This window comes from Phoca vitulina, unplaced genomic scaffold (genome assembly GCF_004348235.1).
Source record: "Phoca vitulina isolate PV1807 unplaced genomic scaffold, GSC_HSeal_1.0 scaffold1, whole genome shotgun sequence".
Classification (NCBI taxonomy): domain Eukaryota; kingdom Metazoa; phylum Chordata; class Mammalia; order Carnivora; family Phocidae; genus Phoca; species Phoca vitulina.
Genome location: NW_022589704.1, coordinates 1441513 through 1451719, shown reverse-complemented (window position 1 = coordinate 1451719; position 10207 = coordinate 1441513). Strand labels below are relative to the sequence as shown.

General features: G+C 67.6%; 1 pseudogene; it reads left to right on the top strand.

Moving 5' to 3' along the window:
- Positions 1-4166: 4166 nt before the first annotated feature.
- Positions 4167-5201, top strand: LOC116637608 (annotated as a pseudogene).
- Positions 5202-10207: the final 5006 nt, after the last annotated feature.

Below are 10207 nucleotides of genomic sequence, written 5' to 3'. Positions count from 1 at the left end.
CCCTTGTCCTGTGGTGGCTTCTCCCTTCTGACAAAGCCCCCTCCCCACCTTGCTTGGGCCAATCTCCGTCCAGAAAGGACTGTGGACACGCTCTCCGAGCGCCCGGCTTGGCCAGAGCCTCAGTCGGGTGCTGCGGCGCCCCAGCAGAGCCGTCCTGGGTGCGGGGTGGAGGTGGGAGGAGGGGCTTCGGGGGAGAGACTTCCGAGGGGCGCTGAGGGGAGCACGGAGAGCAAGAGCAGGGGCACCGGATGGCCAGAGCCAGGGCTGCCCACCCAGGACCCCGGGGCTCGAGTGTCGTCCTGGACCCGCGGCCTCCGTGTCGGGCCGCGGCTGCGCTGCTCTCGTGTCGCAGATGGCCTGAGAGGTCCGGAGGCCAGGGAATGTCAGAGCCGGCTGGCTGACCAGACGACGCAGGGCTCCTCCTGCCGCCACGGGTGTGCGCGCCAGCTTCTGGAAACGGGGCGGCCGTCCTCCAGCGCCCCCTCCGAGGCTGTTCCCCACGGGCCCGGGCCGGGGCTTTGGCTGGAGGCTGGGGGGCTCTTATCATTGGCTTTCCTGCACCCCAGCCACGTCCTGGGGTACAGGGTAGGTGTCAGAGGGCTAGTGGCCAGGCAGGTGGGACCGTCCCCTCCCTCTGATGCTAAGGGGAGACCCCAGGGCCAGGGGCTACTGGAGGGAAGAAGCCCTAATGGGAGACAGTGCCTGGGGACGACCTCGGGAGAGGCCGCAGGGGCTCAGGTGTGGGGCGCAGTCCCAGCGTGTCTCCCGCGCGTGGGAGGGCCGCGAGCCTGCCACCAGGGAGGAGCAGCTCCCGTGGCGGGAGGAGGCCGGGCCGGCGTGGGAGGGTCTGTGAGGAAGGGGGGGCCACCAGCAGGCCGAGGCAGGGCCTCCGTGCCGAGGAGGGGAGGGGGCTCGGGATGGACGGCAGGGGGCGCTGACCCCCACCCGTGACCCCTCCCGCCCCATGGTGCCCCCGGCACCCCCTCCCCCATGGCATCCCACCCCCCAGCCCCGTGGCATCCTCATCTGGTTTTCCAGCCAGACTAGCGGGAGGGGGAGGAGTCCCCAGACCCGGTTTCTGGGACGAGGGGAGCAGAACGTGTCCGTGGTGGCGGCGGCCACGGAAGTTTGGGTCCTCCCTCTGCTCAGCTCTGCAGAGTCTAGACTTGTGGCTGAGCCCGGGTTCCAGTCGCCTGGCTGGTTCCATCTCCCAGGTGCCTGGGGCAGGGCTGGGGCAAGGGAGGCCGTGGCTCGGGCCGGCGGCACCCAGTCAGGAGGACTTCCGGGGCTGTGGCGCCGTCTCTCACCAGGGAAGCCACGGCACCGCCGTGAGCGGAGACTCGCCTCGTGCTGAGCGCGGCGGGCCTGGCGGGCCTGTGCTTCGGCTCCGGTATGGGGGAGGGGAGGTCCTGAAAGAGCAGTGTCCACCCGGCCCCCACCTGGCTCCGAAGGTGGCCCCTGGCCCGCCCTCAGGGGCTCCGCTCAGCTCCCCCACCCCTGGGGAAAGGGCCGGGTCTCAGAGCAGACTGTCGGGCCGCCTCCCCTGCCTGCGGTGTGCTTCGGGCTGTGGGAGAGAAGCTGCCCCCTTCCTGCCCCTCCCCCAGGCTAGCTGCCCCTTCCCTGCCCGGCTAGCCCCGTCCCCCTTCCAGAAAGCCCTCCCATCTCCACCTCCTCCCACCTTCCAGGCCCAGCTCAAGTGCCGCCTCCTCCAAGAAGCCTCCAGTCCTAGCACGCGCTCTGTGAACGCCCAGGAGTCGGGAGTCGATGGGGGCGCATGACCCCTCTGTGGGAGGGCGCACCCACCTGGGTGGTCTGCCTCCCCATGCCGTGTCCAGCGCGGCGCCCAGGCGGGGGCCCCAAGGGTGGGCACGAAGAGGGAGCAGACCAGAGAGTAGAGTGAGGTCAGAGTGGATGCGCATTTTAGTTGGGGGAGTCGACCCTGGGTGGGTCAAGGCTGCACAGCCCGCCGTCCTCAGGGCCCTTTGCCCTCTTCCTAGGCCCTTTGTGCCACCCAGGCGGGTGGGGGCATCGTTCTCACCACAGGAGGGGAGCTCGGGGAGGACAGGAGCGCCCGGAGTTTGCAGCGTTTCCTAGGCCCACCTCCGGGCCACATCCAGCAGCCTCCCTGGGGTGACTCAGGCCCCCCCCACCCCCCCACCCCTGCTTACTTCCCTAGAAGGCTCGGCTCCACAGGGCAATGATGCATATTTTGTCATCAGCGGAGTCACCCTGTGTCCTCCCACCCCAAGCGTCTGGAGGAGTGGAGGACCAGGAGGAAGGGGCGAGAAAGATCCTCCGCACAGGCTGCCCCGTGGGTTCTGCGGGTGCGAAGCAGGACAGGGAGCTGGGAGCCCAGCAGTGGTGGTGGTGGCCGGGAGGGCAGGTCTGCTGAGCGCGGAGCGCAGGCTGGGGGAGGCGCCCAGGGCCTCCACCGTGGGGCTGGCGGGGCTGGCATGGGGGAGCCCGCAGCACGGTCACACACAGGCCCCAGCCCACCCCATGCTCCCCTCGGGGCCGCCGCCAGCTGGTTAGGACGCTTCAGGAGGCCTTCCTGTGTGGCCCCCACTGACGTGGCTGAGAGCGGGGTGTCCCAGCCACGAGCAAGAACAAAGTACACAGAACGCTACTTTAATTCATGAGAAATTCTATCAAGAAAACCAGACCGAGTGGGGAGCTAGAAACGGGTGGGGACGCCAGGGACGGACAGAGAGGCAGGGAGAGAAGGGGGAGCCACGCTGGGACCCTGGTCAGGCTGGACCAGGAAGGATGTGCCTGGGGCCACTGTGGTGGGGAAGGGTGGAGACGAGACCCCTCGTCAGGGGCCTCTGGGCAGGGGGTCCTGGTGGCAGGGTCTGGGGGTCGCCGCCCAGCCACTCCGTCCTCTGGGCCTGTTTCTACCTCTGTGAATGGGCAGGGGTGGTGGGAGCTCGCCCTCGCCCCTTGAAGCCTGTGCAGGGAGAGATGCTGGGGTGGACTGCGGGACCCATGTGGAGGCCCACAGGTGCATGGGGCTAAGTGGGGGCAGGGCCAGAAGGCCTGGAGGAGCGGGGGGGGGGGGGGGGGGCTGGTCTGGAGACCCGGCTTCTGAGGAGGTGGGCCTGAGGAGGGGCAGCTGGGGGAGGGGCGGCAGGAGCAGAGCGGCAGGAAGTCACCTGTCTGGGGGCGTCTCCACATGTTGGTGGGTCAGCGGTCAGCGGGGCGTGCGCGCGGGCGTGCCTGGGCATGTGGCCTTCCTGCCAGGACGCTGGCCCTGGAGGCAGGGACGCCACCCCGCAGCCGCGCCCTCGTCCCCTCACTCTCCGGAGCTGGGGGCTGGGGAGGAGTGGTGTGGTCTTGCTCTCCTGGGCTGTTTCCTCACCAAACAGGCTGGTTCTCTGTCTAGGAAGGCGGCGCGGGCTCCCACTTTCTTTGCCAGAAACTACCCCAGGCAGCCCTGAGCTGACACAGGGGGCAGGCCCCGGCACCCCCACTCAGCTGTTGTCAGCCAGCCCTGCCCCCTGCCTGCCTTAAGCGGGGGGCAGTGGTGAGGCCAGTCCCACTCTCCTACCTCAGACACCTGCACAAGTGTGGGGGGGTGGGGGTGACAGCTCAGCTGGGAAAACAGGCTAATTTCCGTCAGTACCAACCCTGGAGCCAGGGGGCTCAGAGGGGTGAGCGTGGTGGGGGCTCAGAGGGGTGAGCGTGGTGGGGGGCTCAGAGGGGGGGGCGGGGTGGGGGGCTCAGGGGGGTGGGCGGGGGGAGGGGGGTTCAGAGGGGTGAGCGTGGTGGGGGTCTCAGAGGGGTGAGCGTGGTGGGGTCTCAGAGGGGTGAGCGTGGTGGTGGGGTCTCAGAGCGGGGGTGAGGGTATGATGGAGGGTCTCAGAAGGGGTGAGCATGATGAGGTTTGGAACCTCAGGGGAGCGTCCCGATGGAGGAGCTCTGTGGAGATGATGATCTGGAAAGGGGAGCCCTCCTCCCTGAGTGTGGGGGGCGTCCAGCACAGGCAGCAAATGCAGACTAACTGTGGGTATCCTCCAGGGCCAGGACTCCCACCTCGTTTGAGACTCTGAAACCCACTTTGTGGGCTGTGACCAGGATTTGAGAAACCAGAATAGGAAGTGTCTGAGGGCCGTATTCCCGCTACAGGGGCCTGTCCTGCGACACTTCCGTCTCACTCACACGCAACCATGCTGGAGCCCGAGGATTCCTTGTGTGGGGTCCCGGCTCCAGAGGCCTCTACAGTGCTCGGGCACCCGGGGCCCGCACCCCACTCTCTGCCCGACTTCCCTCTCCCGGGAGCCCCACAGACCGCAGGGAAGGCTGGCGGAGGCCGCGGTGTGCGCCGGCCTCCCAAATGCCACCACAGGCTTCTTTCAGGTCATTGCAAAGGGAGTTCAGCGCAGAATCGAGGGCGCCTTTCCCCGAGGGTGGGGCAGCTGACCGATCCCAGAATCAGGAAGGAAGCGGTGCTCGCAGGTGCTGCTGCCCTCCCCCCAGCCTCCCCCTGCAGGAAACTCAGGGCCTCTGGCTACTGAGCCCTCACTGTGAGGGCCCTTCTTCCTGCGCTCCCTGCAGGGGAGGACCGCAGACACGCTGTTCTGCCAGCTCTCCGAGGGCATCTACCTGGCCAACGGGCACATGGGCATCAGCCTGGTCACGGCCATCGCTGTGGACCGCTACGTGGCCGTGCGTGCGGCACCCACTGTCGCCCGGGGGCTCCGCTCCCCACGGCAGGCCGCGGCCGTGCGCACGGCGCTCTGGGTGCTGGTGGCCAGCTTGCTAGGGCTGCGCTGGGCCCTGGGGGCGCAGGAGGGCGGCTTCTGCTTCTCCAGCAGCTCCCGGCAAGGCTCCAACACCGCGGCCTTCTCGCTGCTGGGCTTCTTCCTGCCACTGGCCGTGCTGCTCCTCTGCTCTCTGCAGGTGGTCACCGCCCTGGGCCAGAGGCCGACCGCCAGCCCGACCAGGCGGAAGCGACCCGGAGGGCCACCCACAACCTGGCCGTGTTCGTGGCCTGCTTCCCGCCCTTCTGCGTGGCGGCCTGAACACCGCTGCCATCTGCTACGCTTTCTGCATCACGGGCGAGCTCTCAGATGCCAACTGCTGTCTGGACACCATCTGCTACTACTTCATGGCCAAGGAGTTCGGGAGGCATCTTCACTGGCCTCGATGCCCACTGCCAAGGCCCACAGAACCAGAACTCTCTCTGTGCGACCCTCGCCTAGGAGACCAGTCGTGGGCACATGGGCAAGTCCCAGGCTCTCTGGGAGGTCCTGCCTGCTGGGGCATCCCTGAACTCGCTGTGGCCACTGGGCACGGTGCAGGGGGCCTGGCTGGGTGGAGAGGACCCGGGCACGGACCCCGCGGCGGTGTCACCCCGACCCCTGGGATGGAAGAGGGTCGGGACCAGGGCAGGAGGACTGAGGCCTGAGTGAGGCCAATCCCAGGAGCCCTGGGACGGGGCCGACACTGCAGCGCCCAGAGTCTGGTACCCCTGGGCACTGGGGTAGATGCTTGCTCTGTGCCGTGAGGCCTCAGTGGGCAGCCTTCTGCTGCCGCCGCAGCGGGGCTGGAACAAAGCTGGCCCCCAGGCCTGGCCTTGGCCCTGTGTGCGTGCATGCACGTGCTCCCCACACTCACGGTGGGAGGGCTGGGGTGTCTTCCTAGACGGCTCTCAAGGGCTCTCTACCTGGGGGCTCTCCTTGGGCCCCCCCACCTGCTTCTCACCCCCGCCCACTCCCAGCCATCTGCAGGTCTCGCGGGGGCTATCTGCAGCTCCCAGAAGGGCCACGCTGACAGCCCGCTTTCCTCCTGCCAAGGAAGGGTCAGGACCCCTCGACCCCCCGTAGGGGCTGCACCGCTGCACTAGGCTGGGGGGGGGTCGGGGGCAGTGAGGAAGTGCAGTGACAGGCCAGGGTCTGTCGAGGGGCACACTCCCCTCGGGCTTCCTTCAGGGAAGCTGGAAGACCCTGCCCGGTGGCCGCAGGGCCTGGCAGGAGTGTGGACGCCCAGGCTGGTGTGTGTTGTACCCACCTCTCCTTGGCCTCCCTGCACTCAGACTGGAACCACCAGAGCCTTCTAGAGGCCCCCTGTGGTGCTGGTCCAAGTTGGACCAGACAGCACCAGACAGCCACCCTGTCCTGCTCTTCCGCCCGTGTGCTCAGAGCCAGAAGGGCAGCCCTGTCCGCAGCCCTGTCCTGGCCTCAGGCGCCTGCCGCTGAGGCAGTCCCTCAAGTCCCCGGGTCAGGGGGCGCTGCTGAGAGGGGCCCATGCTCGGGGAGGTCCACACTCAGGGGATCTCTGCTCGGGGGTGGGGCACTCAGGGAGCACGTGCAGCTCGAATCCACTGCTGTCCTAGCCTGGGGCTCAGATACTCCCCCCCCCGCCGCTGGGGACCCCCCTCCCTTTATCACCTTGGGTAGGTAGTGCCTACCCTGCCCACCGACGTGCACCAAGGGCCGGGCGGGCCGCGTTCTGTCCTGAGAAAGCATAAAGATGGCCAGGCGTGTCCAGTGGAGCAGGGCCGGGAGGAGCAGGGCAGGTGTGAGCAAGGGCAAGGCTGCGATGGACCTCTCCCCGCCCCCCCGCAGGCAGACCACCTCCCTCTCCTGCCCCCATCCTGCGCCCCGACACAGGCACCAGCCCTGGGACTAGGAGCCCCAACCTCCTCCCAGGCTCCCCAGGACCCCCCACACCCCTCACCCCATCCAGTGCTCCCCACCCTCGTCCTCCTGCCAGCACCTCCTAGGCCGGCACCCGGGCTCTCATCACAACCCTGCCCTTCCAGGGGCATGGCCAAGCGGACAGTTCCCAGGCCGTGACCTCTACTGCCCTGACCCTCCAGGGTTCTCCTTTTCCAAGGGACCACAAAGTCCGGAGAAGGCTTCTCACTGTAGGGTGGGATGACCACTGGGCTGAGCAGCGAGCCAGGGCCGGGTGTAGACGTCCAGGGCCGTCCTTGGCCAGATTTGGGGATCCAGGGAGAGAGGTAGAGTAGGGCCTGGGGCTCCGCTTCGCCCCCCTGCCCCCCGCTCAGCATTGTGGGGGGAGGGGGACGCCCAGTGGCCAGTGTGGAGCAGCCATGGAGGAACAGAGCTTTAGACCAAAGGTTGACAGGCCGGGTGACAGGAGCTTCCCAGAGCCTGGGTTAAGAATTCGGAACCTCACGGGGGGCTCCGCGAGCAGAGCTACCTGCACAGGTCGGGGCTGAGCCTGGCCCTGCTTCCGCGTGCGCCTGCCAGGGCTGTCCTTGCAGGGGCGGAGAAAGTGAGGGTGGGCGGCGGAGACCTCTGCGGGGTCTCCTGGTGGCGGCCTGGTGCTGCTGGGTGGCGGGGGAGGCCGGCCGTGCTCCGAGGTCACCAGCCTCCTGAGGTGCACGCTGCCCCACCTTGCCGGCCCCCGTCCATGGCTGGGAGATGGGATGTGCGCACCTCCGTCCCTCAGGCCTCTCCGGGCTCCCAGTAAGGGCAGGCGGCTGGACTTGCACGGAATTCCGGAAGGAACGAGAAAAGGAGCAGAGGCAAAATCACAGATGGTAAGCATCCAAAGAACGGACTTCTGAACCCGAATCATGGCCCACACACTCTGAGAGGCCTCCGGGCTGGGCCGGACCGAGTGGAAGAGCCTCTCCCTAACGCCCCCCCCCCCCCCCCCCCCCCCCCCCGGCCCAGAGGCCTCAGGGGCCCATCTGGCACACCGAGCAGGTCCGGGCTCACTGTTAAGTAGCAAGCCACAGGACCTGAAAGCGCATTCACTTTGCGGCTGCGTCAACAGGAATATAGGGCCCAGAATGTGGGAGGGCACCGGTTCATTCTCCCCCTGCTAGGATCACACCTAGGGTATTTTTTCTGGCTAGGGACACTGGCCTGTAGCGCGCCCTAGTCACCTGGGAGGGGGTCTGGAGGGTACGGCTGAGGGCTTGGCAGTAGCCAGAGAAGTGTGAGCAGCAGATGAGTGAGGTGCTCCCAGAGGCAGGTGGCGTGTGCGATCTCCGAGGAGCAGACAGGTCTGGGTGGCTGTGGAGTGCAGAGCCACGACGGGGAGGGCCCCAGAGAACTGCCCAGGACCAGGCCGCGTCCGACCAGGTCGCTGGGTGAGAGGCAGGATGTAAGCGTCCAGGAATCTCCATACAGAGCAAGGTGCTCCTGGGGAGGCCACGTCACCTGATTCCTACTAGGCCGTATGTCGTCGGCGATGTCGGTGTCTCTGGCTCTTTCCTCTGGGGCAGTTTGCTTCTCGGTGAAGGCTCTCTCTTCCTGTCCCTGCTGGGGGTTGGAGCCTGGCCGCAGCAGGTCTCGGGAGAAGGTAGTCTGAGGGAGGCCAGCCATCAGCGGGCAGAGCTGCCCTTGGTCTCCTGTTCTCGGGGACCCACCTGCTGCGCTGCCCCAGAGGAGCTCTTCCTGAGAACACGTGCCCATCTTCTACGGGGCAAGGGCGCATCAGCCGGAGACAGTGCTAGAGCGAACGGGGTGCCGCGGGCTGTGGGGGCTGCTGCCCGGCCTCCAGCTCAGCCCCCCGCAGCTGCAGGGCAGGGTTTGGGGCACCGCAGGGAGGGGGCGGCGGAAGGCGGAGACGAGCCGACCGGAAGGTCAGTACTTCAGGAAACTACTGCCCCCATTTCCCAAGTGACCATCTGGATAACGGCCCCCAAGTCTGAGCACGCGAACCCCACGCGGGGGAAGCGGCCGCAGCCTCTCCATTTTGTGCGGTCACGGCACCTGCCCCTGGCAGCAAAGGGGTCTTCCTGCTCCTGCCTCCCCAGGAGGGTACACAGGAGGGCGCAAGTGACACTGACGACCAAGAGACCCCCCCCCCCCCCGGCAGGGCTGGGACCACACACCTCTCAGAGTGAGGGGTGTCCTCGCCCTGCTTTCAGGGCCCCTGCTGCACACACAGTGCCGGATGTGCCAGCCCCCATCGCCAGGTCTGTGTGGCAGGCTGTCCCTGCCAGCGTCCCCCGAGCGCCCGCCCCCAGCTCACCCACCGCACGGCGCACAAGATGTGTTGCTCCGCTGTGAGGTGTCCCAGATTCATGGGAGGATGTGCTCCCCCACACGCCCCTGCTTCCCCCCAGCTTCTCCTGAGCGCGCGGCAGGACTCCGTTTCCTCCGGCTCCCTTCCTCCTGAAGGTGGTCGGGCAGAACCCCCTCCTTGGGGGCTGCTGGCGTGGCCAAGGGCAGGGCCACCCTGGTGCTCGGGCAGGAATACACCCTGCGTCAGGGTAGCTTCCAGAAGTCTCAGAGATGGAGGCTTGCACGCAGGGGTATCCCGGGGAGTGCTCTTGGGACCCCACCCATAACGGGGCTGGCAAAGCGGACTGGGCCGAGCGAGCAGCTTCTGTGCCCGTGGGGTGCTCTGTGCAGAGACCACATAGCTGACCACACAGGTTACCATGGACGCGCTGCCTCTGAGGCACGCACCACTTGTTGAAGGCAAGTCTGGAGGGGCCTTGGGCTGTGAACTCTGGCAGCGCGTGCCTTGGTCATGACGGGGGGGACCCCAGCAGCACCCCACGGCATCCACTACCGCCTGCCACCCTGTCAGGCCGGGTGCCTGGACCCCTGAGCTGCAGCTCCCCGAGGCTGCGGGGGTGGGTCTCCAGCCCTGAACGGGGCAGGCTTCCTGTCCGGGGTCTCCCCAGCCGATGCCAGTGACGGTGCACAGGTGGGGGGCACCACCTGGCCAAAACGGGCCTCCTGGAAGCCGCACGCAGGCCCTCCTGCACCCCGTGTGAGGCCGGTCTCTGCAGGCTGCGGGCGCCCTCGCTCCCGGCCCAGGGCTGTGGTCAGGAAGTAACGCTGTGCAGGGTGTCACGAGGAGCAGGCCGACGCAGAGAGCCAGGCACACAGCGGGTCGGGCTGCGCAGAGGGTGGGCCAGCCCAGCGCCCTGAGGCCCCAGCCATCCCAGACTGGTGAGTCCACCCACAGCCTGCCGTCCCCCTGCTGTCCCCTCCATGAGCCCTGTCCTGCCCTCACCCTGCTGGCCGCCACAAAGGGCTCCCAGGAGCAGGGCCCCGGGCTGGCCTGCATCTGGCCCCGGGCTTCCCACGTGAGGACCGTGCCGAGCTCCAAGCCCAAGCAGGCATAGGGCAAAGGCTGAGGGGACAGTTAGCCTCTGACTGAGGTAAGATAGTGGGGGGAGCAGTGGGGGACAGAGGTAGAGCTGGGGGAACAGAGATGGGGAGACAGTGGGGGGCAGAGGTAGAGCCGGGGGGACAGAGATGGGGAGACA